The sequence below is a fragment of the Panthera uncia genome, chromosome F1 (genome assembly GCF_023721935.1).
Source record: "Panthera uncia isolate 11264 chromosome F1, Puncia_PCG_1.0, whole genome shotgun sequence".
In the NCBI taxonomy this organism is placed as follows: domain Eukaryota; kingdom Metazoa; phylum Chordata; class Mammalia; order Carnivora; family Felidae; genus Panthera; species Panthera uncia.
Window position 1 is genome coordinate 8,524,256 of NC_064813.1, and position 27,295 is coordinate 8,551,550.

The following is a 27,295-nucleotide window of genomic DNA, read 5'->3' on the forward strand; positions in this document are numbered from 1 at the left end:
TTTTTATTAGTGTTAGCATGGCAAATTTTTGTCCTCCCCTTTATTTGTAATCTATCTGTGTCTTTATTTTTAAAGTGGGTTTTTTGTAGACAGCGTATAATTAGGTCCTATTTTTTGTCCACTCTGAGAGTCTTTGTCTTTTAATTGGCATATTTAGACCATTACATTTAAAGTGATTATTAATATAGTTGGATTAATATCTATCCTATTTGTAGCTATTTTCTATTTATTTCCCTTTTTCTTTGTTTTTCTTTTCTTTCTTTCTCTTTCTTTCTTTCTTTCTTTCTTTCTTTCTTTCTTTCTTTCTTTCTTCCTCCCATCTTTTCTCTGCCTTCTCTTCTTTTAACTGAGCATTTCATATGCTTTTAATTGTTTAAAGATTCCCCTAGAGTTTTAAATATGCATTTACAACCAATCTAAGATCACTTTCGGATAACACTATAAAGTTTATGAGTAGTATAAGGACCTCATAAGAGAATATCCCCACTTTCTTCCTCCCAACCTTACAACACTGCTGTCATTCCCTTCACTTAATTATAAGCTATAATCACTGAATATATTGTTGCTGTTACTATTTTGAACAAATGATTATCCTTTAGATCAATTAAGAATACTAAAAATAAAATACTTTGTTTTGCCTTCATTGACTCCTTCTCTAGAAGTCTTCCTTCTTTATGTGGCTCTGAGTTTCAAGCTATATAACTTTACTTTTCTTTGAAGAACTTCTGTTAGCATTTCTTATAAGACAGGCCTACTGACAACAGATATCCACAATTTTCATTTGTCTGAGAAAGTGTCTATTTCTTCTTCACTTTTGGAGGATAATTTTGCAGGATAAAGAATTCTAGGTTTTCAGTCTTTTCTTTCAACATATTAAATATCTCATTCCACTCTTTTTTTGCTTGTATGGTTTCTGATGAGAAATTTCATGTAATTCTTATCCTTTGTCCTCTAAATGTGTTCCCCCCCATCTTCCTCCCAATTTTTTTCAACGTTTTCTCTTGGTCTTTGGTTTTTCACCTTCAGAATACAATAGAGATAGATGATTGATAGATAGATAGATATATAGATAGATATAGATATAGATAGATATAGATATAGATAGATATATAAATATAGATAGAAAGAGAGACAGGGACAGAGAGGGAAAGAGGGAAGATGTTTTGGTATTAATCATATCTGATGTTCTATGAGCACCCTGGATCTGTGGTTTGATGCCTATATTTGTTTGCTAGGGCTCCCATAACAAAATACCACAGACTAGGTAGCATAAACAACAGAAGGTTTTTTTTTTCCCCCCTCATTGTTCTGGAAGCTAGAAGTCCATGATCAAAATGCTGTTAGGATAGTTTTCTCCTGAGACCTCGCTCCTTGGCTAGTGATGGCCACCTTTTCACTGTGTTTTCACATGGTCTTTTCTCGATGCATGCATATCCCTGGTGTCTCTTCTTCTTCTTATAAAGACATCGGTCATGTTGGATTAGGGTCTCAGTCTTATGATCTCATTTAACCTTAATTATCTCTCTAAAGGTCCATTTCCAAATGCAGTCCTATTCTGAACTTACTGGGAGTTAGGGCTTCAACATATGAATTTTAAGGGGAAACAGTTCAATCCATAGTACTGACTATTACTAATTTGGGACAATTCTCAGTCATTGTTGCTTCAAATATGTTTTCTGTTCTTTCTTTGTTCTTTTCTGGTACTCTCATTGTATCTCAGTTTTGCAAGTTTCTTTTTTTTTTTTATTTAAAAAAAAATTTTTTTTAACGTTTATTTATTTTTGAGACAGAGAGAGACAGAGCATGAACAGGGGAGGGGCAGAGAGAGAGGGAGACACAGAATCGGAAGCAGGCTCCGGGCTCTGAGCTGTCAGCACAGGGCCCGACGCGGGGCTCGAACCCACGAACCGTGAGATCATGACCTGAGCCGAAGTCGGATGCTTAACCGACTGAGCCACCCAGGCGCCCCTCAGTTTTGCAAGTTTCTATTGACATCTTCAAGCCCACTGATTTCTTCCCTTAGCTGTGTAATGTTAATATTAATATAATATTTAATATGATATTAATGTAATATAATTAATATTAATATAATATTTAATATGATATTAATGTAATGCAATTAATATTAATATAATATTAATATTAATAAGCCCATCAAAGGAATTCCTCATTTCTAGTACCGTGTTTTGATTTGTGTTTCCTTTTGATTGTTTTCTTAGCGTATCCATCTCTCTGCTTACATTTCTCGCCTGTTCTTGCATGTTGTCTACCTTTTCCATTAGAGCCCTGAGTATCTTAGTCACAGTTGTCTTTAATTCCACGTCTGATAATTCCTGTATCCCTTCTACATCCGAATCAGCTTCTCATGCTTGCTCTGCCTCTTCAAACTGTTTTTTTGACATACCTTGTAATTTTTTGTTGAAAGTTGAACATAACGTACTGCATAAAAGAAACTAAGATGGCCTTTAATGTGAGGTTTTATGTTTAACGAGGCCTTAGGCTGCGTCCCCTGTTTCTGTAGCTATAGGTTTTGGAGGCTCTATTTTCCTCTGGTGTATTTGTTTTTGGCTCCCCTATTGTATTTGGGTTTCCTTAGATATTTCTTCTGACATAAGGTCTGAGACATGAGTTTTGTTTTGTTTTGTTTTTTACATTTGCTGCTTCTTTTATACAGGAACCTTTTATCAATGCGGAGGGAGTTGTGTGTAAGTGTGGGAAGGGAAGCAGTATATAGTCCAATGATTAGATCTCAGTCTTTTATTGTGCCCCTGAGCTGCGACCTTCACAGATGCTCCTTGGTTGTTTGAGATGATCTCCCCGGCCCCCTCCCTCCCCCCTTAAGTGACATAGGAACAGTATAAGGGGCTTAAATTGGTTATTTGTTTATCCCCAGGAAGCAGACAAGACTGGGCTGGAATTGGTATTTCCCTTCCCCCCAGGTAGTTTAGACTCAGATATAACCCCAGTTTATTAGGCACTGTAATATAGTTTCGCCTGAGAAAAGCTTTGTTAAAAAGAACAGAATGTTCTGGGTGTATTTCAAAATGGTTGCTATTTCCCTTTTCTTGTTGGAAGCATGAGGGAATTTTTCTCAGATCTTCACTGCGAGAAGCTGGTAGGGCTCCTGGAGGTAAAATTCACAAATGGGTGATGTCCCCAGTCCCCTGGAGTTTTTAATGTTCTAGCTTGTTCATACTGAGCTTCCAGCAATAAGTCAGTTAACAGTTTTAATTTTCCTACCCCAGATGGTGGTTTCTGCTTTTGGGCTTCTGCTCCAGTGAGTCCTGATTTTCTGTATATGCCTGTCTGCCTCTCTAGTTTAGAGACAGTGATTTGCCCTCTGGTCTCCATTCTCTGATGGATCTAGGAAGAAACAGTTGGTTTTTACTTTATTCAGCTTTTTAAAGTTTTGTGAGGATAGATGGGAATAACGATTTCCAAGCTGTTTACAGCTGGGCCAGAAACCAGAGAGCAGATTTTTATAGGGGAAAGGAAGAACAAATCACTACTAAGCAAGTTGTTTTTGTCTATTTTGTTTCTGCTTTTATTTCATTTTATCTTCAATATTTCATCATGGGATCATCTCTCAATCAACATCTGAGAGAAGTGGGAAACAAAGTTGGTTGTATCTTTTCCATGTGTTCTCCCTTTCCCCTGGCCTTTGGAGAGTGTCTGAAGTCCAACCATCAGAGTCATGGAAAATTTGAGGCTGTTATTTTCCTCTTGATTTCCCTGTAGCTTTGGAAGTGGCCTAGAATGGAAAAAGAGAGGAACCTGGCACACAAAGTTGGCAGACCTTGATAAAAGGGTAGACAAACAAAGAGTGCATCTCAACTGAATTCTAATAATCCTTGCATGTTTTTAAACTTTATATCCATTCCACCATAAACCTGTGATGAACAGAATTAACATGTTAATGTTCTGACATGTTTTCCCCAAAGCTATCATGATCAGTGGTCACTTGCAAATTAATGTGCCCTGGCACAAGTTCAGAGATGCATCTGGAAAGAAAGATAAAACATCACACCCCATTAAGAATGTCACATCATCATTCAAAATTACAGAGGCTCTGGGATAATTAAAATTTTAAAACACAAAATTAAAAAAATAAAAATCTCCACTGATTCAGCTAAATTGCAGCAATCTTCTAATTTGTAGAATTGATGAACACCCATGCATCTCTGTTAACAAAAAAGAAAAGCTATACTGTATTTTTATGACTATAGTTATAAAGGGTAGTATTGGTATTATAATCTATTTTGTAAATTAAATATTCACCCTGAACTAGTTTAGCCAAAACAAAAAACAACAAACCATGTCCTAAAAACAAAACACATTTACCCAGTATAATGTGAGAATTAACTCATCATCCAAGACTTTTAGTTAAAAAGAAGTAAAGAATTTATGACATCTTTAGAATATATATATTGGCACAAATCATTCTCCTCCTTTATAAAATGTCCCACACAGGGGCGCCTGGGTGGCTAAGTCGGTTGAGTGTCCGACTTCGGCTCAGGTCATGATCTCGCAGTCCGCGAGTTCGAGCCCCGCGTCGGGCTCTGTGCTGACAGCTCGGAGCCTGGAGCCTGTTTCGGACTCTGTGTCTCCCTCTCTCTGTGACCCTCCCCCGTTCATGCTCTGTCTCTCTCTGTCTCAAAAATAAAACGTTAAAAAAAAAATTTTAAATGTCCCACACTTCGTCATTTCAAGACACGAAACTTACTGATAAAAAAAAAAAGTAAGCCACTAAACAGTTGACTTTTACCTGACTTTGGCAAAAATTAAGACACCTGATTTACTCTCTTAACTTATATTGACATGTGCATATATACATTTACATATGTGTGTGAATATCACACACACGTTTGAGTGTATTATATGTATACGTGTATCATGCCTACATACAATACACATATAGTTATCCAAATGGAAAATTTAAACATCCCTAAACATGGTATCTACAAAATAAAATTAAGACTCTATTAGTATTTTTGAAATGCATCTCTAGTTCTAATCTCAACTCTAGAAATGCTCCCTGTTGTACTGAAAAGAACTTCACATATTAACCGAGCCACCAGCTTGGAAATCTCTTGATGCTTGTAGTGAAGCGTATCTGTTGAGAAGACTCATGCCTCATGACTTGCATTATCTACTGGTTTCTGGTTTGGCCCTTCCTTAGCAATTCCCTGGCCTCTGCTGGCTTGTACTCTTGTCTTTATGCCACCCACAATCAACAGTATGACAAGAAAAAGAGAAACACATTTGATATTTTATAGCAATGCATATTCAACTTCTAACTGCCTAATTAATGTCTGCATTATTTTGTGTCTTTACATTATTATTTATTCACATATTACGAGGAAAAATTTTTCCATTAATCAGTCTATGATACACATATGTAAATATACATGTGTATGTTTGTGTATATGTATTGGGGGTGGGTGATGGATGATTGCTCTGTGTACAAAGCCCAAATTTGGAAGCCTTGAAATCCATTATAATATGAAATAATCAAAATGCTTCCTAATAGGGGATTAGTCTGGATGCCTTTGCAAGTCACTAGAATGGAGTTTTGGGGACCTGTAGTCTCTCAAGTGCCTAATATTTCACTCTTTCTCAATGTATGGCCCTAACTTATCAGTATCAACTGGGATAATTTTAAAATGCAGAAACCTGGCCTCTTTCCCAACCAATGAAATCTAAGATGCCAACCCAAGAATTGGCATCAATAAGCACTTCCAGATGTACACTAATATTTGGAAGCCATGCAGTCAATATTTATTTAGCTTACCAAGTCAGATTAATTATTTTTAATGTTTATTTTTGAGAGAGAGAGAGAGAGAGAGAGAGAGAGAGAGAGTGTGTGTGTGTGTGCGCGTGCGGGAGGAGCAGAGAGACAGAGAGCAACACAGAATCTGAAGCAGGCTCCAGGCTCTGAGCTGTCAGCACGGAGCCTAATGGGGGGACTCAAACCCGGGACCGGCGAGATCATGACCTAGGCCAAAGTTGGACTTAACCGACTGAGCCACCCAAGCGCCCCTGCCAAGTCAGATTAGTTTGATATTTGCATTCCTGGTGGTTTTACATTTTGTTTCACTTTAAATGGATATCCCTGTTTATCCAACAGCATTTCAAATAATAGTATATCAGACATTTGAATAAGAGTTCACAGCTTATATCGCATCTTTACGTACATTATCTGATTTAATCCCTCACAAAAAAATCTTCAAAATGTCATTAGCCATAATCAACAGATGGAAAAAAAAAAGAGCCAGAGAGATAAAGAGTCTTCCCTATTTGCTAAAAAGGACACAGCCAGGATTGGAGCCAGGATTTCTGAGTTTTATGCTTTTCCCATAAAGCTCTACCACACTTGCCTTACTTTCATGGTCCAGTGAGCATGAGAGTTTCTCAGATTTGCATACCATGGTGGTGTTTACAAGATTTACAACTAGCTGGATGTTTAGCCACACATGGTCAGTATGCAGCTGCCAATGTAATTCTGGAGTAAAGGAGTAAAGGAGAGAAGTCAGCATCAGATGGGAAGATTTTTGAGTCCTCGGTGTCTACAATGTAATTCAAGGCATGGTTGTGGACAAGATCATTCAGGAAGGACATGCAGAGTGAAACAAAGAGAAGGACCAGGTCAGAATTTCGAGAATATCAACATGTAGGGAGAAATTGCCAGAAGAGGAGCCAGCAAAAGGGAATGAGAAAAGGATGTGGAGATCAGATTCCATCGAGGGAATGGGCAGTGAGGAAACTGGGCAGCTGGGACTGCTTTCTCAACTACTTGGCAATGGAGTGGGAAAAAGGAACAGAGATGAATGGATAAATAAGGGAAGAGAGAAAAGAGGTAAAGAGTGAGCCTACTCACTGGATGGAAATGGTGTTGCAGGGTCAGTGGCATGGCCTTCACTATGAAAGTGGGATTTATTTGGAAAATAAGGGGAAGCTTCAGTGAACAGAGAGGCATTACAGTAGGGTGAGCAATACATCTGTCACAGGTGGTTAGCTTCTTGTCCAAAAGACAATAGGAATGAGCAGAGTATTCCTTTCTCAGTCCAGAATCTAGCACCTCTCCCTCTCTAGAATACTGATCCTTAATGGGCAATGCTGTTTAGGAAATCATTTTCTTATCTATCTATGCTATAATTTACAGCTGAATTTCAACCACTCTATTATGGCACATTTAGGAAGGGTAAAAGATAATGTCTCCATTATCTTACCCACGTACGTTTTAGGTAGGAAAAAAATGACCATAAGGTGGCACTGTATGGGAAAAATTACGAAATAGGTGTATCTATTTCAGAAAAAAGGAGTATGGATACCTCATACATGAACTGTAATGTATGTGTGCTATTTACCTGTGAAATTATTGGAAGCTTATTGTCTAGGAATGCCACTGATACAAATATGCATCATGGGATTAACTAAACAGTTCGGAACAATCTAAGTGGATGATGATGACGTAAGATAAGCATTAATGTTGAATTATTTAAAGCCATGGAGCTTTCCCATCTTGCAAGATGGCAGGTGAAAAAGCTGAGAAGCCAGATGCTAAGGAGAAGAAACCTGAAGCCAAGAAGGCTGATGCTGGTGGCAAGGTTAAGAAGGGTAACCTCAAGGCTAAAACGCCAAAGAAGGGGAAGCCCCACTGCAGCCGAAACCCTGTCCTAGTCAGAGGAATTGGCAGATACTCCCGATCGGCTATGTATTCGAGAAAGGCCATGTACAAGAGGAAGTATTCAGCAGCTAAACCCAGGATTGAAAAGAAAAAGAAGGAGAAGGTTCTTGCTACTGTCACAAAACCAGTTGGTGGTGACAAGAATGGTGGTACCCGAGTGGTTAAACTTCGCAAAATGCCTACGTATTATCCTACTGAAGATGTGCCTCGGAAGCTGTTGAGCCACGGCAAAAAACCTTTTAGTCAGCATGTGAGGAAACTGCGAGCTAGCATCACTCCTGGGACCATTTTGATCATCCTCACTGGGCACCACAGAGGCAAGAGAGTGGGTTTCCTGAAGCAACTGAGCAGTGTCTTGCTACTTGTGACTGGACCTCTGTCCCTTAATCGAGTTCCTCTGCGTAGAACACACCAGAAATTTGTCATTGCCACCTCCACCAAAGTTGATATCAGCAATGTGAAAATCCCCAAACACCTCACTGATGCTTACTTTAAGAAGAAGAAGCTGCGTAAGCCCAGACACCAGGAAGGTGAGATCTTCGACACGGAGAAAAAGAAATATGAGATTACAGAGCAGCGCAAGGTTGATCAGAAAGCTGTGGACTCACAAATTCTGCCAAAAATCAAAGCCATTCCTCAGCTTCAGGGCTACCTCCGCTGTGTTTGCTCTCACGAATGGAGTTTACCCTCACAAATTGGTGTTCTAAATTTCTTACAAAGAACCTAATTAAATAACAGATCCATCTCAAAAAATAAAAAAATAAAAAATAAAGCCATGGACATCAGTCACTGAAAATCATGCCCAACTGAAAACAACACTGGGACTTCAGTAATGATAAAATATTCTCCTGGAAAATGATTGGAATCTCAATTATCCATGGATATGTGTGTTCAAAGCTTTGCAACGTTCTGGCCAAGTATCATGTGACAGACTTCTCAGCAAAGTCTGCATTAGAAGCCTCAGTAAGTTCTATTCACTAGCTGATTTCAGTTTCTGCATTCCAGATTTTAACGTAACCTTTTTGCCTGATATTTCCTGATGCAAACTGAAGGAATACTTGCATCACTGCGTCCTTTACAGCCCTCAGGATCCCTGGAGCAGTGCACTGCAGGCCTTGCATTGACAAACACAGCTGCAGGGGTTTGTTTGAATTAACAAGCTCTCCTAATACCAGTTCACTGAGGACACCTTCTAGCTTCCTTGTGAATCACTTGACTCACACAATCAGGTGCCTTTCTTCAAGTGACACAATGGAAGCACTTAGGAAATTGTAATTGTGGTTATTATGTTTTGGGACCTGAATCAGGATGGAAACATTCTGGTTGAAGTGGACCTCTTTTTTTTTTTAATGTTTATTTATTTTTGAGAGGGATAGACAGAACATGAGCAGGGGAGGGGCAGAGAGAGAGGGAAACACAGAATCTGAAGTAGGCTCCAGGCTGTCAGCACAGAACCAGATGCAGGGCTCGAACCCATGAACCACAAGATCATGACCTGAGCCAAAGTCGGATGCTTAACAGACTGAGCCACCCAGGCACCCCTAGGTGGAGGTGGAATGGGAAGAAGGTAGGGAGCTTTGATGGTGTCAGGGTACAAGCAAAACATCCCATTATATTTAGGCATAATAACAACAGGAAGTACATTTATTTCATTTAAAGTCTTAGTAAGCAAAAAATAGCTAGTCACCATGGCAGTGATGAAAACAAAAATGATCTGGACTCCCCATGCAGACTTTTTGAAGATCAAAGAATGAAAACGAAAGTTAAAAAAAATACAGAAGACTATAGGCAAGATCATTTATAATTTAAATAAATATTAATATTCCTGGATTGTATGAATTAGAAGTACTATTTCATGAAGACTCAATTTTCTCAGGTCTAGCAATTAAAGCTGAAAAGACAGTTTTGGTTAATAAGCATATCAGCAGGAGAGGTATTATTTTTTTCATTGTTTGAGTATTGAGTGGCGGGGGTGGAAAACAGACTATTATAGCTCACTTAGTTTTCAGTCTTACTTTGAAATGTTAACCTGGGAAATTAGAGGCAGAACTTTTATGCCTGAGTAGTAAATAGTCTACACTGTGTGATTCTCTGGTTGGATAACAGAGGTTTTTTGTAACATGAGCTGAAACAACAAACATAACAGTACTTCTAAGTCCATGTGATTTGCCAAAAAAAAAAAAAATCCCTTAATTAAAACCTGCTTAGGGGCACCTGGGTGGCTCAGTTGGTTAAGCTTCCAAATCTTGTGGTTTGGGCTCAGGTCACGATATCATGGTTTGTGAGATCAAGCCCAATATTAGGCTCTGCATTGACAGCACAGCATGGAGCCTGCTTGGGATTCTTTCTCTCCCTCTATTCCTCTGCCCCTCCCATGCTCAGGTGCACAATTTCTTTCTCTCTTTCAAAATAAACTTTAAAAAAATTTTAAGTACCTGCTTAAAGGGAGATTTGCATATCTGTTTTTACATTCCTCTTGAGCAAAGAGGGGGTGGGGGGACTTTTAGTATTTTGCTTCTACATTCTCTTAACAGAAGGGAGATTTAGATTTTTTAAAAATTTTTTAATGTCTTTTTATGTTTTAAAGAGAGAGAGACAGAGCACAAGTGGGGGAAGGGGCAGAGGCAGAGGGAGACACAGAATCTGAAGCAGGCTTCAGGCTCTGAGCTGTCAGGACAGATCCCGATGCAGGACTCGAACTCACAGACTGCAAGATCATGACCTGAGCCAAAGTCAGACGCTTAACCGACTGAGCCACCCAGGCACCTCTAGATTGTTTTAAATCGCATTAGGCAAAGGCTGTCATGAGAACCCTGGAAAGTGAAACAAGAGAGAAAACCTGAGGACCCTGGCCAGGATCTGAATTTTCTGTGGGTGTAGGGGCTGTATGCACTAAAACTCTTCCCTACCCCAGAATGCTACTGTCAGTGTTAGACCATGACCTCCTCCAGCCGTGGAATGTCAGAGCTGGAGGGAGCCTGAGAAATGATTCAATTCAATGGTCTCAGCTAACGATGAGGCAACTGAGCTCCAGAGAGTGGCAGGACTTACCAGGCCAAGGTCATACCCCTCGTTATTGTCCAAATTTAGAACACACTATAAAGTGAGATAAGTAGGAAGATAGCTGAAGCCCTATTTAGCAGAGCATCCAATAAAAAATTTCAATAACTTAGTCTTAAATGGTTGCAACTGTTCTCAGGCTACCAAGTATATACTAAATGTGCTCTGCCATTGTGTTTCTATTATTGCTATGGAACAAATTCTGGCAAGCTGAATTTTCTGTGATTGACCTGGTCTGTGCTTTCATGCTAAGTTAGAGGTGTCAGATTCTTGTTAAGAAGTTTCTCTTTAAGCCAAGAAATATTTTTCTAAGGCTGCCCAAACTCCTGCTGTTGCTTTATGGTTTCTTTATAAAGCCTTGGCTGGCTCCCAACTGTTATAATAAAAGTGATAACACATTGTACTCCCAGATCACTGTGGTATTTGTCAAGTTTCAGGCTATACCTCAGGCTTTTTCCTTGGGGTGGCAGGGAAGCAGAGGACAAGGCTTGCAAACTCTTCCTTTTGCTGTTGTTGTTGTTGCAAACCCTTCTGAAACATATTTCTGTTTTAGACATATGTTGCCAGCTGAGTAACTCTGCTTAGTTTATAGAGAGAACCCGAATTCCACTGCCTAGCTGACTATTGCAATTCTCTGTTCAAACCACCCGATGAAAAGACCCTTAAGATAAAATGTGTCAGGAGTGAATTCTGGGAATGGAATCACTAGGACACTACTTAGCAATTGCTGAGTGCACTTTGGAGGTTCAATCCTGCACAACGGCTCGTGCAGTACCTTGAGAAGACATTTAATGAGATACTGGCAGTCTTTCCAAAGCACAGTCACACAGAAACACAAGGAGATATCAAAGTGAATAGTTCCACAACCAGCACAAACTTGGGGTAAACTTTATAAACATTTGCTTAGAGATCCTGGTCCCATGTAGCATCTGTATGCCTCAGGCCACTGTAGTGAACACAGACACAGAGGACTTCCCACCTGAAGTCTGTGTCACAATATAAGTAGCAGGACCATGCCAGATGGCAGGTTAGATGGACACTGGGAAATTAGAAGTTGAAGATTCAAAGCCCCAGGTGACATTTTCACAAATTAGTTTTATTTCACACCTGACACAACCAATTATGTCAATGCAATTCAACAAATACTGAGCATTTAGGGGTGTGCAAGGCCTTGTGCTCATGCAGTGGCAGGAACAACGGTAAGTGAGAGACGGTCCCTAATCCACATCCGCCAGCAGTCAAGGAGAGGTAACAGGCAGGCTCCACAAATGAACCTTACCCTTCAGCATACCTCCAGTATGACCTTTCTCTCACCTCTAGCTCTTTGTCTCAGACATACATCAGCCCTGGACTTGAACTCCACACCTTAGAACTTCCGCGAGGACCCTGAACACGTTGCACTTCACTTACCATTGTTTCTGCATGATGCACTGGGAAGACCATGAGTTTGGGAACCAGAAACACTGCTTCATATCCTCACTCAGCATTTACTAGCTGTGGCCTTGTGCCAGTGACTTAACTTTTTGAATTTCAGTTTCCTCATCAATATAATGGGATCTCAAAATCAAATCGCATTTTACACCTAGCAGAGCATCAGTCATAAATGTTTACTCAATCAGTAGTTTTCTCTCTTACTCTTTTGCACATCCCCACAGATTTGTGGGCTTTTTGATGCTCTTATTCTCTTTTTTTAAGGTTTTACAGAATCTGAGTTCATAACAAAGGACTCTTTTATGTATACTTCATTGTATTCAAAATATATTATGTTAACGAAGCAGAGAAGAAACTGAGGGCTGCTGTCTCAGTTATTGCTGGGTTTATGAATATAAGATCTTTTTCTGGCTTTCTAAAAAAATGTGGCAAGCACCAATTAACTCATAATGCTGTGACAACAGTCTTAAGTGGATTTTGATTTGCAAATCACATTAATCTTGTCTTGAAATGTCTTCATTGGTTTCCTTGGAAACTTTGAAATTGATTTTAAGGTGCACACTCTAAGTTTCAAGGCTCATAACCATAGCGATATGGATCATTTTAGCTCCTCATGGCATTTAAATCTTCTGCCCTCTGAGCTGGAAAAAAGTATTAGCTACTGGTAACCTTTAATAGTAGGTGCACTGCAATGTTTTAGTATCATTTATGATATTTGTATATTTCACAATGTATGAAACATTATAAATAATATGAATTATTCACTGAAATTGGAAAGAATATGAACTGTGTTTTATTTGTTTTTTTAATAGGTTTATGTCCATCTGCTTGCATTATTTTTCTGCAGTCTAAGGCTAATATCACACATTATCCAGCATGGTTGACTAATCAATATTCTGTGTTAGGCAATGCATATAAACCTTTACAAACCTTCTCTTCCCAACCCCTAGGGAATAACAATTTACTCTATAATAGTAAAGAAGTATTCTCTTTTGAAGCAGATTTTCTAAACTTTAGATTTCTACTGCTTAATCTTTCTGAGCAAGTTGAGAATGACAGAAATTTACAGAGAGAGAAAAAGGAAGACAGAGAGAAAATGTTATCCTTTTGTAAAACTACAGATGACTGGCATATATTCAATAAGAATACTCAAGTCACTCTAAATTATTAGACTTACTCCAAAACTACAGAAGAAAGTAAATTTATGTTATACTCACACCGTGCATGTATGTCTGCGTATGTGGACCACACAAAAAGCATAGCAAAACATGCTTTAAGTAACGTCAAAGCTGTGTATCATTAACAGTCTCTATCTTTTCTGGGAGAAGGTTATGCATTGTTTATTTTTAGTTAATGTATTATTTTGCTAAAAAAAGTGCAGTGGATTCCAGTCTCTTCTCCACCCTGACTCCCCTCTTCCAAAAAGAGGGAATGACTTCTATTTGTATCTTGGAAATTATGCTGAAAAGGAAAGAATGAGATGCAAGAAACAGTGATAAAAAATTGACAAATGCCAAAACAAACACTGCTTTTTAAAAACTAATTAATTTTAGAGTTTAAATCAAAGTAGAATTTAAAAGGCAGACAATAATAATATATCAGTTCTGAAAATCTCATATATCTCCTATGTTTGACAGTTTAAAATCACTCTTCAAAATGGTATTCTCAGGGAAGAAAATCACATTGGAAATTTCAGAATAGTTAGGACTGGGCTACATTTTCCTCTGGAGGTATTCGCAGACTTGTCAAGGTTTCCAGGGAACCATAGATTTAAACAACTATGTTTCCTCATTTTTTTTTTTTTACAGTGGACTTTCTAACAGTTATGAAATTTTCCTATTAAGAAAAAGCTTTTATATTAAGTGAAAATTTTGCAATAAGGTTTCACTTTTTAAAAATTATTCTTTAGAAAATGTTGCAATATATTTATGTTTTTTCATAAACTATAGATTAATAACAATTGTAAAGATGACTGAAATCAGAAAAAAATTTCATAGAAGCCTTATAATCATAGGAAATTTTCAAATGTCAACTAATTTCTAAATATAGTTCTGTTGTAAAGCAGACTAACAAGTGATCAGTTCTATAGAGATAGTGTAATTAATGTATGAGTTCAAGAAGAAAGAATAATACAAATTCCTCCCACAGAAGAGGTTGTCCATGTATTTTCTTTGCTGTTTGGAGCCCATATTTTTTTTAAATGTGGGTATTTACATTTTAGAATTATATGATTTATTAATATTTAAATTTATGTCAGGGGTGCCTGGGAGGCTCAGTTGGTTGAGCCTCTGACTCTTGATTTCAGCCCAGGTCATGATCCCCAGGCCGTGGGATTGAACCCCACCTCAGGCTTCACACTGAGCATGGAACCTTAGGATTCTCTCTCTCTCTCTCTCTCTCTCTCTCTCTCTCTCTCTCTGACCCTCTCTCCTGCTTGTGTTCTCTCTCTAAAAAATTAAAAATAAGCAAGTTAATAATAAATTATGTCAAAAATTTTGGAGTCAAATTAAAAATGCTTTTTTTTTTTTGTTTTCCCTGAGGTGAGTCCATGCTTTCATAGAGGGCATCCTTGGAGCAAGGTTGGGCATGACAAATTCCAGATAAAAGGGTTCTAAGACATATTCAAAAATAACACCCAGAAAAGCATGGTTAAATATTTGATTTCAAGCTCCATTATGGGAGAAATATGTATGATTTTAACATAAACTATATAAATAAGGGAAAAAGAAAAGTGAGTCCTACTAAGTTCCTGCTGCTTATCTAGAAGAAGATTTTTTTTTATTTCTTAAGGATGTCTTTATGTGTAACTTTTTATCACAATAGATTTATCCCCATCGTGGAAAGGAGAAGAAAATCAAAGGAAAATTGAGTCATGTAAAAATGTCATGGCTAGATTAACACAGTTGGATCTTTAGGACTAAGCAAACATACCGTCAGCTTAGGGAAGCCTTTCTTGCCCCCATCCTCTCTGCCCAGATGAGAGGGGCAGGCAGCTATCTTTCTTCCCTGGATTGTGAGTCACTTGAATGTTTGTGGACTAGATCTTATTTCACTTTGTATCCCCTGTGCCTAGGACAATAGCCGAAGTTTCAGTAGGTGTTCAATAAACATTTTTGAGTGATCCCTAGGATTTATTTTGTGGTCCAATGAATTATACTTAGCTTTAAAGATGCCAACTATCTATGCTCAAATTTGTAGGAAGAAAACAACGTAGGGATTGTGAACAGCAATATTTGAGATGACCATCTTTGAATTTCAACGAGGACCTCTATACTTGTCCTATGGGGCTTGAAATTACAGTTAAGCAGTCATAAAACATCCCTTGTCCTAGAAATCAAGAGAGATTTTTAAGGGACAAAATTATAAGATGTCAAGTCCATCAAAAGTTGTAAACTGATGAAAGCAATGTAGAATAGTTGGTTTTAATTTCATATTCTAAATGGACATACAATTGTTATGAACCTCAAAAAAGAATACAATCAAGTGTATGAGAGAAACTAATTATAGGATACATTATACATACTCTGATTTTTTTTTTATTTTTAAAAGTTTATTTATTTTGAGAAAAAGAGCAAGCAGGATAGGGGCCAAGCGAGAGGGGAGAGAGAGAGTCCTAAGCAAGCTCTGCACCGGCAGTACAGAGCCTGGTGCAGGGCTTGAACTCACGAGCCATGAGATCATGACCAGAGCTGAAATCAAGAGGTGGACACTTAACTGACTGAGCCACCCAGGCACCCCCATACTCTGATTTAATTAACTTATATGAACACGAAATAAGGAAGCAGTGTGAGGGATTTTACCACAAACTACCACTGCTGTCAGCACCTGATAAGATACTCCTATTCTCATGGAGTCTCTGGGATACTCTAGGAACTTTTTGTCCTAAAGCCTTGAGCTGAGCCCTTCCTCTTCCATTTACTACCTCGGAGAAATTTAGCCAAACTCTTCCATCTTCGGCCTTATATTTCCAACTATATTGCATATATATATATATAAGATTAAATGTATCTGCAAATGTAAGATTAAATGTATCTGCAATGAAACTGATTATCAGCTTTTTAGCCAAGTCTGATGAAAATTCTAAGTATACTTCAGATTGAAGGGACCATATAACTTTTTGTTTAAAAAAAACAAATGTCTTTTTTAAACATTTAAAGGCAAAGAGTGAGCCTGCTCACTGGATGGAAATGGTGTTGCAGGGTCATACTGGATGGTATGGTGTTCATTATGGAAGAAAGTGGGATTTATTTGGAAAATAAGGGGAAGCTTCAGTGAACAGAGAGGCATTAGAGTAGGGTGAGCAATAGGTCTGCCACAGGTGGTTAGCTTCTTGTCCAGAAGAGAGTAGGAATGAGCAGAGTATTCCTATCTCAGTCCAGAATGTAGCACCTCTCCCTCTCTAGGTGGGGTATATGTTTGTAGCTCACATCATTCCTGTCAGGCGCAGAGAAGGTGGAGAGGAGATACGTGGAAGTGACTTGTACACTAAATTGGCTTGGAAAGTAATGGTGGTTATTCATTTATTTATGAGATGTATAGTGAATACTAAAAATAATTATTGTTTACCTATGTGTTCGTCTCCTCCCAGTTTAACGTAAGGATTGAGGCAGCTAGGAATATTGACTGAATTTTCAGTGTATCTAAGTGCCTAGAACCTTACTTGGCACACTGAATGAATTAATGAACAAATGAATACATCTCAGTTTATATAAAGTTACATTGTAAATTTGAAAAAAAAATGTATCTTTTTTGTTTCTTAATATAGTTGGCTAATCATAGCTTAAAGAAATGTATGCATTACAGAGAGATCTAGACTATAAATATACTGTTGAATATTTAAAATGGAATTATTGCCAAGGTCATGAAGTCAAATTCTAACTTATTTCTAAAAATTATATGTTCCTTTCAATCTGAAGTGTACTTAGAGTTTTCATCAGACTTGGCTAAAAAGCTGATAATCAGTTCTGTTGCAGATACATTTAATCTTACATTTGCATAATACCTTATACATTTTCAAAAGGTCTTTACATTGATCATTTCCTTCAATTTTCACAGCCATCATATGAAGTCAGAAAAAAATGTATTAAAATTCCCATTTGTCAGGAATCAGACTCAGAAAGGACAGAAAACTTTGTCACCCACCTAGGAACAGGCATCACTTGTTGACTTTTGAAATTATGTCTCATCTGTTCATTTGTCAAAGCCCTAACTTTTACCTGTTGTGTGTTTTTCTTGGGTTTGTGAAACAATCTGGTTTATTTAATTTCTTTACAACCTTAATTAGAATAACTTACCATTTGCAGACCTGTAGTGCTGCTCTGGTCACAGATGCTTTTGCTAATATCCTTTAATCAGGACACCTCTGGGGAAGGTCCATGGAGGGAACCTATCAGAATTTCCAAAGAACAAGAAAGAAATATAATGAACACGTAAAGTCAAAGAGCAAAACATAAACACAACAGTTCAGGAAACAGGTCCTTAGATGTTTAGCAAAGTTATGTCACCCTAATCCTCTCCTGCCTTGATCAGGCTACTTTACTCTTCTTACTTTGTACTGTCCTGAACATCCTAGGCCTCTTATTTCAGCCTGGAGAGCCATGAAACTGTTCTCCAGGTTACTTTGCGTTTTAGGATACACCCTTGACTCAGAGTCTGTACTGAATATTTCTCCAAATAAGAATAGTTCTTTCCAGACAACTGGGTTCAAATTTCAGTTCAGCTCCTTAATAGCTATATACTTGAACAAGTTAACTCTCTGTGCCCAATTTTCTCATCTGTGAAACAGAGATAACAGTAATACATCCACCTGATGGGGTTGCTTGAAGGATTAATTGTCTAATTTATAAAGCATTAAAATGGTGGCTGGCACATAGCAAGAGCTAGATAAGTGTTAGCTATTACTATTATTATTAGTATTTTCATCACTACTCTTTTTATATCCCTTATTATTTTCAAGCTTTTATTAGTATAAGCATTATCTTCTCCTAAAAAGAAGAGAAACGACCTCAAAGGTCATTGTGGTTCTGTCCATAAGGAAGCAGATGGTTTCATTTTATTGAGGCTACTTTATGTAGTGCTGACAGGGGTGGGGGGTGGTTGGAGTGCAGAGGGGGCGGGGAAGCCAAGGTTCTCAACCAGTTTTTGTTTTGGCAAATAGGAGTGAAGAAATAAGAGATGGAAGGGAACTTTGAGAGGGAAGTTGCATATAGGTTAGCCAAGTTACTTTTAAAAATCAGCTTTTCCTACCCTATTGGCTGCTTTTCTGAGCCACCATCAACCTCCAGTATACATTGGGAGAGGTTGCCATAAAACTGACCCAGGGCCATTTTGAGATTCACTGTCATTTAGAGATTTTCTGTGTTCAAGTTTCAAAATCACTATGTGAGTCATATCAGATTCTCTCTATTTAGATTTAGATTCTATTTAGATTCTCTCTATATTAGATTCTCTCCATTTAGATAAATAACAGAAAACAGGTGTGCTATTTTCTAACAAAAAATAATATATTTCAACCACATTAACATAGCAACTATGTTGTGTTATTTTTCTATTGCATTGTTATTATTAAAAATTATGTTATCTGTTCTCTCCCATTTACTATCCATATACCTCATATGAGCTTGACTAATTTTCTACAAAGTTTATTTATTTATTTTGAAAGACACAGAGCTAGCACAAGTGGGGGCTTCACCCCAGTATCTATCATGGTTTGGTGATTAACCAGTGTTCCTTGATGTCTAATGTTTGACTTTGACTCTTGCCTCAACTAAGAATTACTTAATCTCCTCCTACTTGCATTACCTCATCTGCAAAATGGGAAAACTAATAGCACCTGCTTGGTGTGGCTACACCACTTGGACAAGATAAGTATGTGAGATGTTTGAATAGTTCCTGGCACATGGAAAGTATTCAATAAATATTGGACATTGCTTTCACATTATTCATAGTACTATACGTTGCCCATCACTCTAGACCAGTTCCCTATAAGCTAAGAGCAGTGATGGACCACTGACCTCATCACTTTATCCCCAGGGCTTAGAAGAACACTTGTACTCTGTAGGCATTCAATGAATATTTGCTGAATGAAGGAATGCATCCAATAGCCATCACATCTCTTGTACTTTTTCTTCTTCTTCTGTTTTTTTTCCCCCCTCATAAAGGCAGATATTCAGTTCTTCTCCAGGAACTAAAGATACTTTGGAGACTCATGTAATTACTTCACATAGACCCCTCTCATCCTAAGATTCTTAAAATCTTTATAAAACCGACACTTTTCCATTTTTACCAGCCAAGGCTGAAAGAGTAATTGGTATGATGTGGCCCCCTGCGGGTAGAAGACAGTATTACAGTGAACCCAGCTCCAGGCTTCTGACCCCCATCACCCTATATGTACTTGGGCAGTTGGAAGTTCTGTCTTTTTTGCCCTCTCGGGGCCCTCTTCACTTTGAATTTCTCTGGAATGTAAGCTCATTGAGAATAGGACCCTTGTCTTTTTGTTTTATTCACAGTTGTACTCCCACCATCTGGCGCATAGCAGGCATCTAGTAAATGTTTGTTGAATTAAATAAATAAATGAATTTTTAAAAATCGTTTTCTATCATTTTTCTCTCCTGATGGCCCAAAAATCTGGTGCAGCTATTAACATAAAACATTGATCAGTTACTTAGTTTTATATAGAGTTTCAGTATTCAGATGATGAGCGATAATAAGGGTGAAAAGAATGAGAAAATAGAGTGAATAATGAAATTAAAAATATAATTTAATGGTTGCCTGTTATGAACAAAACTGGTCATATGTTTAAAATTGAAGTATGTTTTAACATAAAGTTTGGAAAATATTTCAAGATTGTTGGACAGTGTACTTCAGATGTAACAACACATATGTACTTAAGTTTATTATTTAAAATTCTTAGCGGTGCTAATTCATGATAGTTCTGCAAGGAAGAGACAGTTCACAAGTGAGATACTAAAAAATCTCAAGGGCCCTCTCTGCAGTGTCCCATTTGGAAAAAAAAAAAAGCTTTATGTAGAAATCCATAGCCAACAAGGCTTTTAAAAGGATATTTCACTTGTAAAAGTACTCTGTAATTTCCTATAAGAAGAAACTTGTCCAGTGAACCCGAAAACCAGTGTAGCTAATAATTCCATACATTACTTTCCCTTTGGAGTTAACACAGCACTCGTCAGTATATCGTGTCCTATAGTCCTAACCTCAATCTTGTGGAATAGATGCACCAAGTATTTTTATCCTCATTACACAGGTGAGCAACTGGAGTCTCATGAAGGTTAAGTGACTTTTCCAAAATCACAGTTAATGAGGGTGGGCAGACTCCAGATCTGAAAACTCATGGACCATTGCTCCTACTACGTACTACACCCCATGGCCTCTCCTAGGATATCTGTGATTTTGTCTTTCTAAATTGATGATCGGGGATTAGACAATAGGCATAGCATGAGTCTCATGTCCCGAGTTATCAGTAATTTCTGATGTCAATTGCATCCTTTTATAGATTATAATATTATTTTATAACATACTGCCTGTGTCTTTTTCCTTTTATCTAAGAAACCAAGGAAAAGGAGTGGGGAGGATCCAAGTTCAGATATCCAAAAATACTATTTATGACTTTTTTTTTAAAGGTTTATTTATTTTGAGAGATTGTGAGTGGGAGAGGGGCAGAGAGAGAGGAGAGAGGGAGAATCCCAAGTGGGCTTCATGTTATCAGTGCAGATAGTGATGTAGGGCTCATGAATGGTGAGATCATGACTGAACCGAAATCAGTTCAGTTGGACACTTAACTGACTGAGCCACCCAGGTACTCCCATGACTATTTTGATCCCAGTTCAGTGAATGTAGATCACTCATTCATTAGAAAGTTACACAGCTCTTTGGCATTATCTGTTAGGTTTCCTATTCCTGCTGGATGTTTTATTGATGTACTCTTGGAAAAGGCACCGATTTTCAGAACCTATTGCTTCATTTGATAAATTTAAATAAGAGAAAGAGAAATTAAGTGCTCCTGACCTAGTATTATGGGAAAGTTACTTGAAATTTAATATTTTTATCACAACAGTGGTTCTGAAATATCATGATAAAAGTTAAACTATGGTGTTTCTTATTATGCTACATTAAAAAATACATTATTGGTTTAAAAACCTATTAAATGCTATAAGCACCAGAGATAATAATGCCACATAAAAAAGAATGAGAAGTCAGGTACTACTACGAGTAACTTCTGAAAGAGCTTCTGAAAGTTTTGAAGGTATCTTTGTTATCATAGAAAAGCTCTGTTTAACTCACTGCTCTCCAACAGAGGGAATAAGGTACAAACACATGCAGTTGATTCTTATTATTTGAGGTAGTCATGTCCTATAAAGTTGCCGCCAATACTGTATTAGTGGATACTGAGCTGTTTTTCCTTGTGGAAATACAGGGTTCACTTCCTGCAAGCCTCAGGTACAATAATTATATCATTATAATATATAATTATATAATATATAATATAATATATTATATATATAATATATATAATAATATGTATAATATGTACATTATATATATAATGTTATATATAATCATACAATTATATAATTAACATATATATGTTAAATATATATATAATACACATACACACACACACATATATATGTATACACATAATTGCCATTGACCTTAAAACCAACAGCGTCCTAACTCATGCATGAATGAAGTTTATCCAACATATATATCTTCTTCAAAAAGGACATAGCAGTCTTCTCGCATTTAGGAACACTAGACATCACGGCACCACTGTTCTTGGGGGTCATTTAAGGTAGCAAAATCACCAAGAAAAAGCACAAAAATGCAAAACAGGTGGCACTAAAAATACCACCAAAAGGGCACTTGTGTGCAGAATGAGCTGGAAAAGGAAGGCAGAGCATTGCCTTCTTCCACCTCCACCGAGAATGTGTACATCAGGAAACTCAAGTTTTGCTGCTCTGAATGGCTGTGAATGACCATGAACACATCACAAGTACTGACTGAGGAGCAACAAATAAATTTTAGCGAAAGTAGGAAAATTTTCAGGTACAGAATCAGCAGATGATGATCAGCTATAATTTTTAAGAGAGAGAAAGAAAATCTGAGGAGATAAAATATCTTGGCAACATACGGAATTACAAATTGCCGAAACTCATGAGCCTTAGCAAAGCAATCAAACCTTTTAGGAACCATTGGTATATTTACAAAGAAAGACAAATTAAACAGCTCTGTTTCATTTCTTTAGCAGTGTAAGTGGCTAGAGAATACAATCTGTAATATAATTTATGGATGAATGCCCAGAGAACTGGATTAAAATAAGATTCACAGTGACAGTAATAGTTCTTATATTTCAGAGCAACATTCTCAGAAATTAAGAAAAATGGAAGCATGTAGAAAACAAATGCAAAACACTTCTCTTCTTAGCACTCTCTGAGAGCCAGTGTGGGGCTCCCATTGCTGCTGCCTTCCTATATTGTGTGTGATAAGTATCTGCTATGTGATTACAAACCCAAGAGTCCTCTGACTCGCCTACTTATTATTTGGATGGCTCTGGAAATAGACTTAATCTCTCTGGATTTCACCTACTTATTTGTATGGCTCTGGAAATAGACTTAATCTCTCTGGATTTCACTGTGCTGTCGGTTGAATAAAGATGATAATACCTTTTCTGAGATAGTTGATGTAAGGCTGTGGATGAGATAATACATGTAAACACCTTAAGATGCAGCAGTCTGTGTGGTAGAATCATCAGAGAGCACTTCCTCTTCCTTTAGGAGGAGATAGAAGTCCACAGCTCTGATTCTTTTCATTTTGTGGTGTTTGGCTACTATTCCAGAGATGCCCTAAAGGAATTCTTTCTTTTTACGATTAGACCTTCAAGGCAGTTATTTGAAGACTTTCACCATCCAGGTGTTCAATTACCATAGTAGATCTCTCTTATCTTGATTAATCTTCTTTAGTTAAGGTATTTCATCTCATACAGCAGTGAAGTCCTACTTCTACTTTATAGTAACATGGTCTTCATTAACATATATCAAAAAATTAAATAATTTTAAAATTATTTTCATAATATGTCCTCTAGTTAATTTTCTGCTAAGATTTAATTTCTTTCAGTTAATTAATGTATGAGTTGCTGTTGAGTTATAAATTTTAAGAAAATAAAATTCCCTAAATTTTTGCTATTCATTACCTTTCATTCCTACAGATTCATTCCCAGTGGTTGAATCATTAAATGAGTATTAGATTTTATAGGACTGTGTTATCATTAAATTTAAAATTCCTTCAAAGAATTATTTTGGAAATTCTGTTCTTAAAGAAGATAATTACCTCTTCCCTTTAGAGTGAAATTAAGGGTAATGTTTTTAAGCTTTTCTTGTTTTTTTAAAAATCCAAAACTCGGGGCGCCTGGGTGGCTCAGTTGGTTAAGCGGCGGACTTCGGCTCAGGTCATGATCTCGCGGTCCGTGAGTTCGAGCCCCGCGTCGGGCTCTGTGCTGACAGCTCAGAGCCTGGAGCCTGTTTCAGATTCTGTGTCTCCCTCTCTCTGACCCTCCCCCGTTCATGCTCTGTCTCTCTCTGTCTCAAAAATAAATAAACGTTAAAAAAAAATTTTTTTTTTTTAAATAAAAATCCAAAACTCATCGAGGTTTTAAGGGTATGTTCATTCAGCATAGATACAATTACGAAACATGTTTGCATCTTGGGTGGATGTAAGAAGCAAAAATGAACTTACACACTATACTTCCAGGACATCTTCCAAAACTGCCCCTGCTGCCCCTGCATGGAATAAAAAGAAAAGAAAACAAAACTAGAATGGAAAGAACTACTAGGACAGTGTGGAAATTAGAGAATGGCACCACATACAACTCACTTGGAAGATGTATTCTTTCTGGAATCAACAGATATTAGCCAAATGAAAGGAAGATTAGCCAAATGAAAGGAAGTGATATCAGACTTACAATTTCTTTTCTCAAGAAACTAGGGCAGCTTTAAGGAATTGGATGAAATTCAGACCTACCCCATTAATGAGTCATCAACCCATGTGGGCTGGAGATAAAAGTAAGTATTGGGAGGGTAGGGAAAGGCTTGCCCTGTCTTGGATTAAGATTTCTTAGTTTAAACGCAGCACTCAAAGAGACAGTCCTATGCCTTGTCTGATGTTTTGTCTCTGACGTGGATTTCATAAAGCAGCTCAGGCTCTCGGACGTTAGGGAGCAAGCTTAAGAATAAAGGGGGGAAAGTGGGGAGAGGGGAGGAACGTAGGATCCTTGCAGGATTGTTGTTGCTGTGGGCCGACAGCTGCCACAGCAAACCCAGGGTTCCCTAGGTCAGCTTCACCAGTGCAGGGGCCTCACTCCAAAATGAGTGAGCAAATGGCAGGGAACCTAGAAACAGACAGGGTAGCCACAATGGGCCATGGCCCTCCTTTTTGGAAGATCTGAGTTGTGATAGAATAGTTTTCGCAAATTTAGTTTTAAAAAGAAATGTGCAAAGCAAAGTTTACTCACCTTAATTTTCCAAGACAACAGCTTTCTCTCCATGCCCTCCAGGATCTAAATAATTATGATAAAAGGAATTCCAAAAGGAATGTGAATACTATAATTAATTTTTATAAAACTGTAATAGAGCATGCAGTCAAATCTAGTCACTAAAATTATAAAAATAGCAGAGAGTCAAGATGTATTATTTTCTTCATCGTTTATGGGGGCAGCACTAGGCTGTATTTAATTTCTGCAGCTAAAATTCAAGAAAAATATATTAGACATTTATTTAAACATATGAGAATGGCCACTAATGGAATAGTAACAAGTTTTATTCTAAATTATTAAAGGATAAATTAAAGAAAACTCATTCCATGTCACAAAAAGTAGACAACAAAGAAGTTACAATCATGGAGGAGAGAGAGAGACAGAGGCATGAAGATGTAAGAAAAGGAATAACAAACATAGCTGATACAAGAATGAATGTAAATATTTAAGTCCATCTATTAAAATAACAGGCATCTTGGGGCACCTGGGTGGCTCAGTCGGTTGGGCGTCCGACTTCGGCTCCGGTCATGATCTCGCGGTCCGTGAGTTCGAGCCCCGCGTCGGGCTCTGTGCTGACAGCTCAGAGCCTGGAGCCTGTTTCAAATTCTGTGTCTCCCTCTCTGACCTTCCCCCATTCATGCTCTCTCTCTGTCTCAAAAATGAATAAACGTTAAAAAAAATTAAAAAAAAAATAACAGGCATCTTTAAGTTAGCTCATAAATAAAAACCAATAATATCTGTCTGCAAGGAAGTTAAGTAAAACATGCTGACTCTGTCAGTTATAATGGTGAAGCAAAGCTATATCACGCAAATACAATTAGAAAAAGGAACCAGGGTTTGCAATATAGATAGAATGAAAAATAACCAGGGTACAAAGTATTAAATAGAGCCACATTAGTGAGGGGGGCAATCCATAGACATCTTTCCCATTAAAACTTCTCATGTGCAAGCAGTGAAAATATAAGAAAACAGATAAATATAATCAAAGTGTCTCTTTCAAGCCAGATTGGCACAAAATCAAGTCTGGCCTGAAGGTGAGGATACTGGCATATTTGGGAAGACATACTGGGCAGAAGTTTGGCAGTGTCTTATAAAATGCATGCTGTGCCTGTCCCACAAATCCCTGCTACCAATTCCAAGAAAATATGCTAATGGAAGCCTATATGGAGTCATTATTTGTAATAGCTCTGAAAAATGAAAGCATTTTCTCACTACTATATGGAGTGTGAAAGAAAAAAAAACCAGATTCCTAGGAAAATAGAAAAAGATCAGAGGCAAGGGGTGGGAGGTGGGGGGATTGCAGGAAGGGGAGTCAAAATGTACAAACTGCCAGATACAAGATAAATGAGTTCTGGGGATATGATGTGTGCCATGATGACTACAGCAAACACTGCTGTTTGCATAGTTTGAAAGTTGCTAAGAGAGTGGATCCTAAATGTTCTCATCACAAGGAAAAAAAACTTATTTTTGAATGTTAACTGAACTTATTGTGGTAATAATTTCACAATTCTGTAGGTCAAGTAATTACACTGTGCACCTTAAACGCATACAGTGCTGCGTGTCAATTGTGTCCCAATAAAACTGAGAAGAAAGAAAAAAGGAAAATAATCCAAGTATTTAATAATAGGTGTATGGCTTAAACAATGTGTGCTGCATTCACAGGATAGAAGAGAGCGGTTAAGAGATACAAACTATGGAAAACTGTGTGAATCTCAGTAAAGTTGAGTAAAAAAAGCAGGTTGTGGAACATGTCCTATGAATGCTATGTGTGTGTGTGTATATACATATATACACACACACCCATACATATATATAATTTAAAAGTAAATCAATGTTTGCTGAAGTATGCTCAATATTATCTGTATCATTTATTAAACTTCTCCTCAAAAAACATGGGGAAATATATGTCCTGCATATATACCTAAAAATTAGTTTCTATCACTCACGTATAAAGAGGACTTAAGTCTAATAAGAAAAAATCAAATCCCCCGAGAGAAAAATTAGCAAAGTCATGAATAGCTAATTCACAAAAGAAAAAAGACACCCAAATGGTCAGGAAATATTTAGTGGTGTTTTTACTTAACAAGTATGTCCTGAGCACCTACTATGTGCCAAGTATGTTCTAAGCAAGGGGACACATAGACTAACAAAATCAGCAGAACTCCCTGTGCTTGTAGAGCTGGCATTCCAGGGCAGGTGGGAGGGGGTGAGAGTAAGCTCCTCAGCTACTCATGTAAATGGATACAGAAGCTGTCTATGAGGGGGCGCCTGGGTGGCTCAGTCAGTTAGGCCTCCAACTTTGGCTCAGGTCATGTTCTCAGGGTTCATGGTCCGAGCCCCATGTCAGGCTCTGTGCTGACAGCTCAGAGCCTGGAGCCTGCTTCAGATTCTGTGTCTCCCTCTCTCTGGCCCTCCCCCACTCATGCTCTGTCTCACTCTTTCCCTCGAAAACATATAAACATTTAAAAAAAAATTTTAAAAAGAAGTTGTGTGTGAGGAGGTGGAAAGTTGTGTGGAAGAGGATGTTGGGCTGGGGGCGGGGGTGGGCAGGGGGAGAGGTGTCACTGGGAAAA

The 27,295-nt window shown here is 37.7% G+C and overlaps 1 protein-coding gene and 1 pseudogene across 3 annotated transcripts in view; both read left to right on the forward strand.

Moving 5' to 3' along the window:
• Positions 1 to 27,295, forward strand: part of RGS7 (regulator of G protein signaling 7) — a 511,512-nt gene that overhangs the window by 390,829 nt on the left and 93,388 nt on the right. The gene's annotated exons all lie outside the window — the stretch shown is intronic.
• Positions 7,414 to 8,485, forward strand: LOC125925884 (60S ribosomal protein L6-like; annotated as a pseudogene).